At 40.9% G+C, this 16,357-nt stretch overlaps 1 protein-coding gene across 1 annotated transcript in view; it reads right to left on the bottom strand.

The window, feature by feature from the left end:
• The window catches only part of LRPPRC (leucine rich pentatricopeptide repeat containing), a 675,215-nt gene that overhangs the window by 594,907 nt on the left and 63,951 nt on the right, over positions 1–16,357 (bottom strand). The gene's annotated exons all lie outside the window — the stretch shown is intronic.

Below are 16,357 nucleotides of genomic sequence, written 5' to 3'. Positions count from 1 at the left end.
TGGGGATGCACAGGTGACACCCATATGAAGCCGGCGTTTTGTGATTCATCCTCATTTTCGGCAGCTTGCGACGCAGAGAGCTTGGAGAGTTTTATGAGATGGGCGTGCTTTCGAGCACGCTCCTCTTTGGAGTGGGTTGGCGTGTGTTTGCAGCTCAGCAGTAGGGTTCTGTCTCTTTGCGGTGAACACCTGACCCACGTGTCGTTTTTCCAGGGAGGCGAGTCGGTCTTGTACAAGTTGCAGTGGGTGACACACCCAAAGCACGCGGTTCGCGGCAGTGGAGTGAGTTGGGTTTTTAACATTGTGATTTGTTGATGTCACACCTGCTAGCGGTTCACCCGCAAAGTTCTGTATGGAGAGCACAGTTTTTCAGTCACTTTTTTGTCTACATCCACAACTGGTGGGTGCGGTGTAGGGATCGGTGGTGTGGTTGCTGTCAGCAGCACTGTTTCTTTGGCATTGCCTTTTTGGGATGCATATAGGGTTTTTCGCCCTGTGCATGTTTGGCCCTGGTTGAATCATGACGTTCCTCCTCAGGTTTTTCCACAGATGGGATGTGTTATGCATGTGTTCATTGTTATTTGTTGTTCTTTAGTTCTCGGCAGTGGCCCCTGAAGAAGGGATTTGTCATATCCGAAGTGCATGGGGCATGGCCGTGAAGTTTGAGTTTTACCTGGGTTTGTTTCTAGTGTTGCGGTTGATGTTGATCTTACAGAATTTTGAGTCTTTGTGTGTTGGGAGCTCTGAACATCATGTGTGTTATTTGATTTATGTTGTGCCTCAAACATCATTTAGGGACAAGGGGTGAAGTGATTGAAACCCATGGTAAGCTTTGGAAATTGAGTTTATGTGAGTCATTTGTGGGGGTCATGTGAAGCGCAAATATATTGTTGCAAGCTGTGCACCCGGTGAACTGTTGGTTTTCCACCAGATAAAAATTAGTTCATAGTATCGTTGTCAGAACTCTCTTGCCTGTAAAGATGGTCATATTTGTGACTGAAAGTTAAAAACTGCCTGCTATCGTAATCCATGTAGTCATGATTGAGCTTCCTATCGTGCCTTTATCATTTGAGTGTGTGTGTATATATATATATATATATATATATATATATATATATATATATATATATATATACACAATTGTAACAGTTTTTTATCCTACGAACTTGACCCGAAGGTATCTGGTATCAGAGCCCTTTACACGAGCACCAGTTGCGTTACATCAGGACACATTCATTTTTGTTAGGCATGGGGAGATTAATTGATTTGCCCAGAATCACAGGATGTTCTTTCAGCATACTTGACGAGACTTGAACCCGGTCCCCCAGATTTGAGACCGACAGCCCTAGCCGTTAGGTCAACTCCTCTCCCTTCATAGTGAGACTGTTGCCGTAATTAATCGCCGCACTACACAACACCAAAGGGACAAGTGGATTTTTTTTTTTTACAAGGCAAGTTGATTTATGAAGTAACCTGTCGCATGGACAAGTAGATATTTTATTCAATTCCACATCCTGGGATAATATAAGACATGAGAAATATTAGGGAGCATCAGCACCAACTGCTTCAGTTCAGTCTCTCTAACCTGGTGATTCATTTCCTCCCAAAGTTGTTGCCCTCTCTATGCAAATATTGCATTGTATTTCCTGAAGTGTGCAAACATTGTATCTGTTGGTGTTCCAGCAGCTAGAGACCATTGGCAGGCTGCTCACCAAGCGAACTGCAACAAAAAAATTATTTCAATTTTTGGATCCAAGTTAAGGTGACCCATTTTTTATTTCTTGTTGAACCCCTAAATAATAAAACATTAAAGTGTAAAATCCTAACAATAATAAAAATCTTGTAGGAACCACCTTTCTTGGTTAAATCAATAAACAAAAAATGTTTTTGTCATTTGTGTCTAAATGTTAAATTATGGAGCTCGATTGCACGCAGAGAGGTTTGCCTTATGAGCATTATTGTAGCAGAAATATTCATTTAGATCTTGTTCAAATTGACTATGTCGAATAGAATATATGTTGATAACAATGAAAATCATCTGCCACATGTTTCCTCCCATTTGTTGATTTAATCCATCATTGTTCTATTACACCCAGCCTCGACAAACGTCTCGCCCACCAAATACATTAAGACAGGAGAAGTAACGTTTATGAACATCTCTGCTAGCTCTGCGTGATTTTTTTATTTAACTGGAAATGGAAGTGTAGCACATTTTAGTTTAAACAATGGCCTATATTATGAGTCCTACAACAATGCGAAGCTGCTTGCTAGAGAGACCTATCTAGATGTTGTCTTATCCCTAGCCCTGAAGTGTTGTCTTGTTATCAACATAATATTTAGCGGGTTTCATTTTGCGTCTGATTTTTTGGCATCTCAAGTGAGCTCTAGTGAAATTTTCATTAGCTGTTACCTGCCTGTGAATCTGTTATGTTCTGTGTTATTTGTAGAGGGCAGTCTGTCACAACTTGTGATTGATTGGTGCTGGACCGTGCTGTTCTAGTGTTTTACTATTTTACCATATCTATTATGGTAAACCAGTGATAGCTACTGGTCTTCCAACTGAACTAATTCTAAAACAGACTTTTTTTTAGAGTTTAGGTGCAGAAGTGAGCTTGTTGGCAATAACCTTTACCATTTATGTTGCATGCACATGTAGTATTTCAGAATTCTAGGTTAGTGAATAGTTTGTGCTATTTTGGCTTAAAGACTATATTTAGCACTATATTTATCTCTAGCACATTTCAAGAAGGAGGCCAAAACCTTCCTCATGGGAAAATTCCTTGTCTAAGGCCTGCCCTCAACCACCACAATATGCCTGATAAATCTAAGACTATTGCTTCTTTCCCAGATCACCAATTCTCCCTGCCAAGAAAAAGTCAAAGTCATCCCGGCTCAACTCTCCAAGCCCAAAGTCTGGAAAAGAGACTTGAAAAAACTCAAACCAGGCTCTTTGCCCCCTAACAGTTGCAATCTCCTACTCCCACCTACAGGCGCCACGGACGTCCAAACTCTGACTGACCACTATATCAACGCTATGACCTCTATAATTAATGAGGTCGCACCTATGCAGCTAAAAAGAGTCTCTACTAAAATCTCCAAACCATGGTACGACGGGAGTCTCAACGAAGATAGACGAGACATGCGAATGGCAGAACGGACCTGGAGATCAGCCCCCTGTGCAATGCACCTAAAAGATCTGAAGAAAAAGAGAAACGCCTACTTCAGGAAAATAAAACGCTCAAAATCGGACTTCTTCAGCCTCCAACTCGACCAAGCAAAAAACCGCCCGAGAAAACTGTTCGAGCTAATCAAGTCACAATCAAAGGAGCAACCGCAACCACTAAACACTGGGCGTGAGGCACCCTCCTGTGAAGACTTCGCTGCTTTCTTTATCCAAAAAACCGACAAAATAAAAAGCGATCTCCTCATTGACGCAAGCCTCTACTCCAAACCCCAATGCCTAGCACCCACTGAACCAAAAAACAATGCTACATGGTCAACCTTCAGCATATACTCGGAAGAAGAAATTGGCAAACTGCTCAGCACCCTGAAACCATCCAATCACCTCACGGACCCCCTCCCTGCCTCCGCAGTAAAAGACTTTACCCCTTTTCTTCTCCCTCTCTGGACTAAAATTATCAACAGCTCTCTCCAACAAGGCAGCATACCTGACTCCCTCAAAGTTGGCCAGGTCACACCTCTACTAAAGAAACCTACAGCCGACCCCTCGGATCTCAACAATTACCGTCCCATCACCAATATCCCCACTCTCGCCAAACTGCTGGAAAAATGCGCACAACTACAATTGTCTAAACACATTGAGCAATTCGATCTCCTCAACCCTCACCAGTCAGGCTTCCGAGCAGGACACAGCACAGAAACTGCTATGACTCACATAATTGACGACGCACTTCAAATGCTAGACCAAAACGACACCTGCCTCCTCATCCTTCTTGATCTCTCCTCAGCATTCAACACCGTCAAACATGAGAATCTACTAGAACTACTAAACACAAGAATGGGCCTATCTGGAACTGTCCTCAAGTGGTTCACTTCCTTTCTTCACAACAGGTCGCAAAAATTCAAGAGCAACAACCTGATGTCCTCGCCAATACCTGTAACGCTAGGCGTCCCCCAAGGATCTTCTCTATCCCCAACTTTGTTCAACCTAGTCATGGAACCTCTCACCACCTTGCTACAAGCATCCAATGTACGCTTTCACATGTACGCTGATGACACCCAACTTTACCTCAAGTTACAATCACCCAATGACATCCTGCTCCTGAACTCAACGATCAGTTGCACCCAATCCTGGCTTGCCGATAACCACCTCAAACTCAATGCCCTGAAAACAGAGTTCCTTCTGATCTCACCTCCAGCTAAGATATCAACCACTCAACATTGGCTTAAACTCCTAACCGCACTCAATGTCCAACCCACCATCGTGGACTCAGCAAAATCTTTAGGCATAACACTCGACACTAATCTCAACATGCAGCAACATATCAGCAAGGCAACAAAGGGAGCGAACTTCCAGATCAATACTCTGAGGAAACTCAAACCCTACCTCCCGGCCAAAGACTTCCAAACTGCAGTACAAGCACTAGTCATCCCACAAATTGAATACGGCAGCACCGCCCTCTGCGGACTCCCCCTAACTACAACCGCACCACTAAAAGCTTCTCTAAATGCTGCAGCGAGACTCATCACTGGGTCAAAAAAGTACTCCCACATTACCCCTGACCTGAAATCCCTGAATTGTCTGCCTTTTGAAGGCAGAATACAGCTGAAAATCGCCTGCATGACACACAAGGCGGTACACCTAAACTCAACCGGCTACCTCGCTCAGAAGTTGACAATCTCTGGGGGAATTAGAAACACGAGAGGCACAAACAATCTCCTGCTGCAACCTCGAAGATTCCGGAAGGAAAAAACATACAAGCGCTCCTTCTCAGGAATGGCGCCTAGGATCTGGAACTCACTCCCTCCCGAAACCAGGCTGATCTCCTCCACTACACTCTTTAAAAAAGAAGTAAAAGCTATCCTCATGGCTAAATACACTTGAGCTACTATTTCGAATCCTATTAACACCTTGCACCGTTCTGTATTACATGTTTGACCCTTGACTTATTTGTATGAGTTGTTTTATCATCCACATGAGTGGTTTTGTCACTTAGTAGTACTATTATACTGTGATTTATTGAGTTACTCGTTTGAATATGCTCCACCTTGCACCCTTCTATGTAAAGCTTGATTTGCCTGTTTGACTTTGCTCCCTCATGTACCCGTCTATGTAAAGCGCTCTGTTATCTGTGAAGATCTTGTTTGCGCTATGTAAAACTCTTTAAATAAATAAAATAAATAAATAAATGTGGGGCCTTTGTTTTTACTGACTCTAACTATGATTGTAACCATACACTTGTATCCCCTTTTCCCCCTATGTTTTCAGCACCCCTGCCCCTCGCCAACCTTTTTGTATATTTTTGTATATTTCTGCACTTTAGACTTTTATTTGTTCACCTCCATATACCGTGTAAAGCGCTCCGATACCCTCTCGGGTCAAGTTCGCGCTCTATAAAACACTAAAATAAAATAAATAAGCAGGACCAGGGCTTATGCAGAAGAAGAAGCAAGCATGGTTCCATAGTCTAACAGTTGATTCAGACTGAAGAGTCAAAAAATTTAGTTTGACTCAACTGTGTAATGCATCGATGTCTACAAAGCTACAGAGGGCTTTTTCCTTGAATGGGTTTTTGCCTCAGACTGGACGTGCCTTTCCCTTGACAGCAAGATCAAGCCATAAGAAGTCGACAAGTAGGAGGGATGAAGATAGATAGGACTAGGAGGATGAAAGCATCAGGTCATAGGTCTAAGATTAATGGCATTGGACAAGGGGAAGGGGAATTCAAGGAGGGATGGCCACAGATAGGCTACCTCACTTTCTTACTGAAAGAAGTAATGTCCAGTACAATGTCAGCTTGTAGTGCAGTGCAGAGTTTCAAACCTGTGACCTGCATCTTGTCAACAGCTGCCGCCGGCAAACATACTCTCTTCAACCCACAAAGGCTGCCCAGGTGAGTTTGTTGTCCCTCGGTATAAAGCCGAAAGACAGGCCGAGTCACGAATAGCTGACATATGTAATGGTGTTTACCATGCTTGATGAATAAGCAAAGCTTTCTTAGCAGGGAGGTTTCCAAAGGACGCTGTTTTTTTAATCTGAAGACGCTAAATGTCACATAAGAATTTAATGAACTCGTTTTGACAACCTGTGGTAAGAATGTGCCTGGCAGTAATTTGTGTCAGTATAAATGCAAAATGCTCAAGTTCTACTATATGGAGTCCTAATGTAATGCCATACAAAGATACAATGATTAACAACTGTTCTACTTGATACGTTAAGAAATAGATTGGACTGTGGAACCCTTGAATCCACAGCACCTGAACTGCTATCCCTCTATTATTCTATCCCCTCTATACTTATGGAGGTCTGTGTGCACACTGAAACGCACCCACCGTCACAGTGCAAGTCCCCATGGGAACATAACAATTTGAAACATAAGCACAGGTGCACCACTCGCCAGTTTAAAGAACGGAAAAACAGTTGTGTGATCTGTATACAACACAAATATTCTTAAAAGCTTTCATTTTATTCCAATTTCTATTTTTTTAAAAGTGGTCATAAACATCAATTTTCACAATGATACAGCTGACGCGTTTCGTCCTTATAAAGGACTTCTTCAGAGCTATAAAGGACTTCTTCAGAGCTATTCATTTAAACAAACAAAAAATAAACATCAATAGACAGAAACCAAAAACAAATATGACATCACATACTGTACAAACATTTAAGGTACTATGTTTAAAAAAAAAAACTAGACTACATTGAAGGTGCAGTACAATAAACAGAAGAAAAGACAGACCAACATTTTTTTCTTATTTAAATTGTTATTCTCCATACATATGAGCAATATTTTTACAAAGTTTTCTTGTGTATAGAACATGTTGAGAAACATTACTCTTTTACTGGGCTTATGTAAACTACCAAGAAGAAAAACAAGCTACCTGAGAATATTAGGAGTTAGAAGAAGCAGAAAAAGAAAGATTAAAAAGTATTATAAGTGGGCAAAAGCAAAGACCATCGACTTGTTGATCGTGCTATGTGATTTCAAGGTCATCAGAGGGGGGAACTTTGAATATTGAGAAACAGACTCAGGTTACTGATTGGGAAGTGCAAAAGGAAAATATAAAATCGAACCATTATACCAACAGAATCATGCTATCTACCATAGTGCAAATAGAAGCTGTAAAATACCCACCACTGATAGTTAGAATAGGTCAGTCTCAGCACAAAGGCCAGAAAATAACCAAATCAGCAGCCTATATATCATTTCACATCTATATCACGGTTATCTGGAGTGTCAAAAAAATATATAGGTTACACACCAGACTAAGATGATAAGCCAATATGTACAACGATAATGAACCTCCCCAGATTGAACAATCATACTTACTCTGTACCAAATGTTTGGAAAATGTCCTTAAAGTCATAAAGAAACAAATAGATAAATGAAACAGGGATGCAGGGTAAGTCCAATGATGAGGCACAGATGGCTACGCGGAATAACATGTAAAAAAGATCACTCCTGAGCTGATCGTTACAGGTTCTAGGATAGGAGAATGAAAAATCAAGGATTAAACTCCATCAATTGATGGAAACCGAATGAAGAAAAGGGTTCAAATACCATAACTGAATCAATCATACTTTAAAAATCTAAGCCAGTTTGCAAATTCCTTACAATGAAGGGAATGTGCCATGGATACAGATAGGACCCCAAAAAAAGGCGCGCATATATGCGTCAATCTCACAATCCGAATTATCACACTGGTAAGTCACCTAAAAGGACAGAGACAACAATAATACATTTCCCTAAGTCCTCATTTCAAATTCGTATGGCCTATGCTAAGACACCAGACTAAGTCTAAAGGGGTTTGAGAATCAGAGTAAAAATCCCAACTAATGTTAAGCGCGGATGGATGAAGGACTAAAAGGTACAATCTCCCCAATTTGATTAGCAACTGAATAGTGCATCTCTCCTCTATTTGGAGCACCTGTCGGTCTAATAGTCAACTCGAGGTTACTCCCGATTCCAATCCTTCATAAACTCAGCAGCATTGTTAAATCTATATTCAATTTAAAAGACAAAAATAAGCTGTGCATAAATCTACAGTTTACCATCTTATTATAGCTGTGATCAGTAACTACCATCATAACGCAGCTTTAAGCTCCAATACTTACATGAATCACCATATCGTTAGCCTTATCAAAGTAAAAAGCAGACCCAATCTATATCAATTCAAATGCATCCTGTATGCTCAAAGTCAGCCTATGGATAAAACGGAAAAAACAATTTGCAGATATGCTGGTATTCAGAGCTTCTGATTGGTGAAAACACAGTGCTCGGACAGAAATAATGACATCCATAGAGCTTGCCTCACTGTGCTAAACCTAGTCCCCATGTTTCCCTCCATAGGGGTACTCGCTAAATCGTTTCCCAAAATGTAATCTGAAACTCCTCCCCTTTTAGTATATCTAAACAAACTAGCAGCTCAGTAAAAAAGAAGAAAAATAGTCTCAATAATTTTAAAGCGGGGGGGGGGCTGCAAAGGAGTGCCCCCAGAATCGGCTTACCGTTATCAGGCTGTCATGTCTCTGAACACGAGGTGCACAGCGCTGCCAAAGTAAAAAAAAAAAAACTGCACACAAGAAACTAATGTCACTTACAAACAGCACTTTAAGCAACGTTCCTCGTGGAAAGCACAGTCAAAGCAGTAAATGCGTATGGAATGGCACCCGTGCAATGTAACGAGTATGGCGGCCCTTGAAACAGGAATCATGGTTATAAATAAACAAAAACAAGCCTGCGAGTGGTGCGAGTGCTGCGCGCGCGCCACTGCGACACACGTGACGGCCTATTGGTGTCTATTACTCGCACCAAGTGCGTAATAGACACCAATAGGCCATGGGCGGAGCAATGTGCCCGCCTGTGGCCTATTGCGTGCAGTCTTTAATTAAAAGACGCACGCAAAGGCCAATAGCTGCCCACCGAAGGAAAAGCACACGCACGAGCGCGTGCGATTCCTAGGGCAGCTTACAAACCCTGTTTTTCGATTACAAAATGTGCTCCGCTGCGAAGCACTGCTACGCAGTGCAACGCAGGGCGTGAGCCCTTAAAAGGTATTGAGCCCAAGTAGCATTATTGCGGATGGGAATGGTATCTCCCATATAATATAGTTCGAAGCATACAGCGCGTCTAATGATATGACGACACCAGTTTAATTATGTTCACCATTGAATATTATCAGTTGAAAAAGCAGTATTGCATAAATTGATTATTTTATTTGCGATGATCAGGTTTATTTTGTTATATCAAAATGCTTAAACAAGGTACAAACAGTTCTCACTGAAAGTCTTTCTTCACAGTTTATGATGTTGTAAATCACATGTTTATTTAAAGCTGTCTGAAATGTGAATTCCGGCAATCGTAAATAAGGGAGCAAGTCCCGAAATGCGTTGAGTGTTGCCAGTTTGCCATTTAAATCTGTGAAGCAATACATTTGGCTGCCTTAATAGTTCTCGGTTGTGTCCGCGGCCGCTGTGTTTTGGGAGGAAACGTAAACAGCATTTTGGATTGATTTGGTGAGACTTTCCTGCCTCGCCACGGACCGCCATCATGAGCGGCAAGGGAAAGGCGTTGCTAGTGCTTGACCACTAGTATTGGAATTGATATATATATTATAACATGCAGCATAGTCAAAAACTTGAGCTATTATTCAAACATAAAAGAAATTTACCATGAAATAAAAATAAAAAAACCTGGCATGATTATAAATTTGTCATGCTACAGGACCCACTCCTTCCTAATCAGCATGAAAAACAAGAAACAGTGCGAGAACACTCTGCATGATATAGAGCCACGGGCAAGGCATTCGACCTCTAGAAATCACCAAAATTATTCAATTCTACTCCCCTTAATATGAAAATAAATACACACACACAGAATCAATATAAGAACAGAACTACGACATCTAAAATCTATGTTACCTTGGAAATAGTCTATCAAGGTAAATTAAGCAGTATGCTGGTTTCAATCCTAAAATACCGCTAGAGGGTCCTTTTAGGTAGCTGCTTCTCAGTACAAGGCCTCTGTTCGCATCCACACTCTGCAGCAGTGCCTGCTGGTGTCTTGAGGCCGTACTTCTGAAGTTCAGTCTACATTTGACATTAAAAAAAAAACTGCCATGCTGCAGAGGCAGCTCTCACATATAGATTTTCCTCAATAAGACAGACCAGATCCTATTTAAGCACCACAAACATTAAACACATGAAGAGCACTTATAACATGTTTTCGAACGTTTCACAAACTACATCTTTCTGTTGAAGTAGATTTATCTTTAGAAGTGCACATAAGAAATAAAAAACAAAAGTGTCTAGGATGATTACAGAATCTTGTTTGGCATATCAAAGCTACAAAACAACATACAAATACCGGGAACAAGCCATTAATTTACGGCTGAACATTTTCTAACTCACTGAAATAAAACAAAAAACAACTAGCTAATCTTACATAGAAGTTGACGTAAACATATTGACCAATTACAACACATCATTTCCTTGCAGAAACGAAGTGCCAATATAAGGGATTGTTCAATTCATAATTGTTACATAGCATTATAGGTGTCCAACTAGTAGCTTAATCATTTTTGTATAGACTTCATGATTGTGGCATCTAACCTGACTTTAATAAACACAAGTAAACAAATTAAAGTCTGGTTAATACAACTCAAACTTTAGCTTTCACTTTTGGCAACTCTTGTGAGAAAAGGTTCTGGGTCAGGGAAACCGAGAAATAATTAAAATATCTGATTCATAACACAATTTTATTTATTTTAGTGTTTTATAGAGCACAAACTTTACCAGTGAGGGTATCAGAGCGCTTTACACAGTATACGGAGGTGAACAAATAAAAGTGTAAAGTGCAGAAATATACAAAAAGGTTGGCGAGGGGCAGGGGTGCTGAGAACATAGGGGTAAAGGGATACAAGTGTATGGTTACAATCATAGTTAGAGTCTGTGAAAACAAAGGCCCAACATATTCTCGGTGGGGAGAATTGGTGATCTGGGGAAGAAGCAATAGTCTTAGATTCATCAGGCACATTGTGGTGGTTGAGTGCAGGCCTTAGACGAGGAATTTACCCATGAGGAAGGTTTTGGCCTCCTTCTTGAAACGTGCTAGAGATAAATATAGTGCTAAATATAGTCTTTAAACCAAAATAGCACAAACTATTCACTAACATAGAATTCTGAAATACTACATGTGCATGCAACATAAATGGTAAAGGTTATTGCCAACAAGCTCACTTCTGCACCTAAACGGACTTTAGAAAAAAGTCAGTTATAGAATTAGTTCAGTTGGAAGACCAGTGGCTATCACTTGTTTACCGTAATAGATATGGTAAAATAGTAAAACACTAGAACAGCACAGTCCAGCACCAATCAATCACAAGTTGTGACAGACTGCCCCCTACAAATAACACAGAACATAACAGATTCACAGGCAGGTAACAGGTAATGAAGAATTCACTAGAGCTCACTTGAGATGCCAAAAAACCTGAGGCAAAATGAAACCCGCTAAATATTATGTTGATAACAAGACAACACCTCAGAGCGAGGGATAAGACAAAATCTAGATAGGTCTCTTTAGCAAGCAGCTTTGCATTGTTGTAGGACTCATAATATAGGCCATTGTTTAAACTAAAATGTGCTACACTTCCATTTCCAGTTAAATAAAAAAATCACACAGAGCTAGCAGAGATGTTCATAAGCGTTATTTCTCCTATCTTAATATATTTGGTGGGTGAGAAGTTTGTCGAGGCTGTATGGAATAGAACAATGATGGATTAAATCAACGAATGGGAGGAAAGATGTGGCAGAGGATTTTCTTTGTTATCAACATACTTTGTTATCGTCATAGTCAATTTGAAAAAGATCTAAATGGATATTTCTGCTACAATAATGCTCTATGGCAAACCTCTCCGCATGCAGTCGAGCTCCTGGGGGCATAATTTAACATTTAGACAAAAATGACAAAAACATTTTTTGTCTATTGATTTAACCAAGAAAGGTGGTTCCTACAAGATTTTTATCATTGTTAGGATTTTACACTTTAATGTTTTATTATTTAGGGGTTCAACAAGAAATAAAAAATGGGTCACCTTAACTTGGATCCAAACAATTGAAAGAATTCTTTTGTGGCAGTTCGCTTGGTGAGCAGCCTGCTACTGGTCTCTAGCTGCTGTAACATCAACAGATACAATTTTTGCACACTTCATGAAATACAATGCAATATTTGCATAGAGAGGGTTGTAGTCCTCAGGTTTGGCTGGCAACAACTTTGGGAGGAAATTAATCAAAAGCTTAGAGAGACTGAACTGAAGCAGATGGTGCTGATGCTCCCTAATAATTCTCATGTCTTATATTATCCCAGGATGTGGAATTGAATAAAATATCTACTTGTCCATGCGACAGGTTTCTTCATAAATCAACTTGCTCTGTAAAAAAAAATAATAATCCACTTGTCCCTTTGGTGTTGTGTAGTGCGGCGATGTAGGGAAGAGTCTCACTATGAAGGGAGAGGAGTTGACCTAACGGCTAGGGCTGTCGACCTCAAATCTGGGGGACCGGGTTCAAGTCTCGGCAAGTATGCTGAAAGAACAACGTGTGATTCTGGGCAAATCAATTAATCTCCCGATGCCTAACAAAAATGAATGTGTCCTCATGTAACGCAACTGTAAACACGAAGATGACAAAGGCACAAAAGGAAAGGAAGCTCAATCATGACTATATGGATTACGATAGCAGGCGGTTTTTAACTTTCAGTCACAAATATGACCACCTTTACAGGCAAGAGAGTTCTGACCACGATACTATGAACTAATTTTCATCTTGTGTAAAACCAACAGTTTACCGGGTGCACAGCTTGTAATAATGTATTTGCATTTCACATGATTTTCACAAATGATTCATACAAATTAAATTTTTAAAGTTTATCATGGGTTTCAATCACTTTACTTTTTGTTTTTAAATGATATTTGCTGCATAACATAAATCAAATAAAATATATGATGCTCAGTGCTTTCAATACATAAAGATTCGAAATTTTGCAAGATCAATATCAATTGCAACATAAGAAACAAACTTAGGAAAAACTAACATTTCACGGCTATGCCCCATGCATTTCGGGATATGACAAATCCCTTCTTCAGGGGCCACTGTTGAGAATAAAAACAATAAATAATAATGAATATATGTAGAGCACATCTCACCTGTGGAAAAACTTGAGGAGCAACATCATGCTTTAACCAGGGTTAATTAAATATGTGCAAGGTGAAAAACCGTACATGCATCTTAAAAAGGCAATGCCAAAGAAACAGTGCTGCTGACAGTAACCACACCATCGATCTCTACACCGTGCCCATTAGTTGTAGACAAAAATATGAGTGAAGAATTGTGCTCTCTATACAGAACTCTGCAAATGAAATGCTAGCAGGTGTGATATTAATAAATGATAATGTTAAAAACCCAACTCACTATTGCCGTAAACTGCATGTACTGGGTGTGTCACCCGTTGCAACTGTATAAGACCGACTCGCCTCCTTGAAAAAATGATATGTGGGTCAGGTGTTTATCGTAAAGAGACAGAATCTTACTGCTGAGCTGTAAACACATGCCAACTTACTTCAAAGACAAGCGTGCTCGAAAGCAAGCTTATCTCATAAAACTCTCCAAGCTCTCTGCGCCGTAAGCTGTTGAAAATGAGGATGAATCATAAAAGGCCCTGCTTCATATGGGTGTCACCTGTGTATCTTCAAAACTCAATGAATGGTTTCCTGCTCTATACTCAAAACCGTAGAACCTTCCACTCATTCTCGAAAACTAATTCTGAAGGATCAGACGCTTCAGGTTGGAAATGTACAAAACCGCTTCTATTCACCACTGACATTCGCGTGAGCACGCCACTTTGAAAATCTTCCCTATAATGGAAGGATACAGCTGTCACTCTATGGTCAACATTGGTCTGTACCCGATTATACTCGAAGATGTCATGTTTTATGAATCTGTGAGTATTGACAGATACAATACCAGAATCGCTACCATCTGGAAATTACTCATGATGTGGAAGGATAAGGGGATATTGACGTGGGAGGAATACGGATATCTCAAACGAGATTGTCCGGTCCTCCCAGTTCTCTATCTTCTGCCAAAAATGCACAAAGACCCCGTTAGACCACTGGGCCGACCTATAGTGTCATCAATAGGCAATGTGGCTGAGCATGTTCCGAAATATATTGACTATTTCTTGAGGGAATTTGTGACCGGACTGGACAGTTACATAAAATACACTAAGGATTTACTCAAGTCAAGAGAATAGACAACCTTGAGTGGGATGCAGACTATGTTCATCACGCTTGTTGTTCATAGCCTGTACACCATTATTAACCATCAACAAGGTCTAGCTGCATGCAGAAACTATCTAGGGGCCAGACACATCAGGTTCCGAGATTACACACAGATGCTTCTGGACATGACAGAGTACTGTTTGATGAATAACAACTTTTTGTTCAATGGTGCTCTGTTCTGTCAAGGGAATGGTACTGCTATGGGATCGTGTTTTGCTCCCAGCTTCGCTAATCTGTTCATGGGAAGCTGGGAGGAAAACATCCGGTCCAATCCGGCCTTCCAACAGGATTTCAAACATGTGTTGATGTGGCTTCGCTACATCGACAATTTATTCATTGTATAGAAGGGATCAGATGTAGAAGCTCAGGAGTTCATGAAGAAACTCGATGTGAACAACCAGAATATCGTTCTGAGTGGTACCACCAGTAGAACAGGGATTGAATATCTTTATGTTAGATTCGAGATAAAAGATAACAAGGTCCACACTTCCCTGTATCGTAAAATCACAGCAGGTAACAGTATCTTACATGCCCTCAGCAGTCATCCAGATACCCTTAAGTGGAGTATTCCATATGGGGAACTGCTGAGGGCAAAGAGGAACTGTAATACCGAAGAGGCGTACTCTTGTGGAGAGTATGACCATCACTGAGAGGTTCGGAGAAAGGGGCTACCCTAATTGGGTGCTTAATAAGTCACTCATCAGAGCAGGAACGATTGATAGGGCGCAGACCATCTCTGAGAAACCTCCCACTGAAGGAACTGAGGAGAGCGCAAAACGAATGATACTGACTAAGTTCAGATTCCCAAGCGATCAAAAGCATTGTTACTAAAAACCGGGGCATTCTCCAAAGTGACACTGTCATTGGTGTTAGTATCCCATATAGACCCAGCATTACGTACCGAAGAGGGAGGAGCATCAGGGATATGCTCATCCACAGTGATATCACTACATATCCTTCAGGCAACCTGCAGTGCCTCGAGGGTTTTTCCCTTGCAGCCACTATTAGGCATGTAGCAACAGCAAATGTCACAAGCAGGTGAGTCACAACGGAGTGAACAAAGTCATCACTCAATTCCTGACTTGCCGCTCCACGTTCGTTATATATGCCATAGAATGCACATGCAAACTATGGTATATAGGGAGTACCACATGTATGGCTAAAAAGGGTATTTTGGAGCATAGTAGAGCCATCTCTAACTACGACCCCAAGTATCCTGTAGCACGCCATTTTAGGGAGAAACATTTCTCCAAAACCAGGGACCTTAGTTAAATCATCCTGGAACAAGTCTATAAGAATCCCAGGGGAAGTAACAGGGTCCTTAAATTGAGACAGAGGGAGTCAAAATTGATTATTGATTTTCAGACCAAGACACCAGGAGGTTTGAACCAGGAGGAGGAAGGGGGCCAAATCACCAGCACTCACCTACACAGGCTTCCTACCCTTTTTCTCTCTTCCTTCACATGCACTGGGACACTTTGAGTTACTACGGCTAATGACAGTGTGAGGATGGTAGCGTAAGTATGTTTGGAATTACCTTTTTGTCGTTATTGTGTCTCATTGAGATTTTTGACCAATCGGCAATACTGTGTGGTATTTAACCAGTTGAACTATTGTTCTACACTAAGCTGTGCACGGTGGACAGTTGGCACTTGCCAACACTGTCCGACAGGGCGCCTCTGACATGTGTCCTTTAACGAGCAGTTTGCACTTCCTGATTTTCGGAGGTATACTAGAGTGCGCGGGCATTATCCGCTGCAATAGCGTTTTCAATACAGCTTTATTGACTTTCGACGGCGCCCCCGGCTCAAGCCCGATGCGTGTTCGATGTCCGTGACAG

Source organism: Lissotriton vulgaris, chromosome 6 (assembly GCF_964263255.1).
Source record: "Lissotriton vulgaris chromosome 6, aLisVul1.2, whole genome shotgun sequence".
In the NCBI taxonomy this organism is placed as follows: Eukaryota; Metazoa; Chordata; class Amphibia; order Caudata; family Salamandridae; genus Lissotriton; species Lissotriton vulgaris.
The sequence above is the reverse complement of the archived record's forward strand: the minus strand, read 5'-3'. Positions and strand labels throughout refer to the sequence as shown.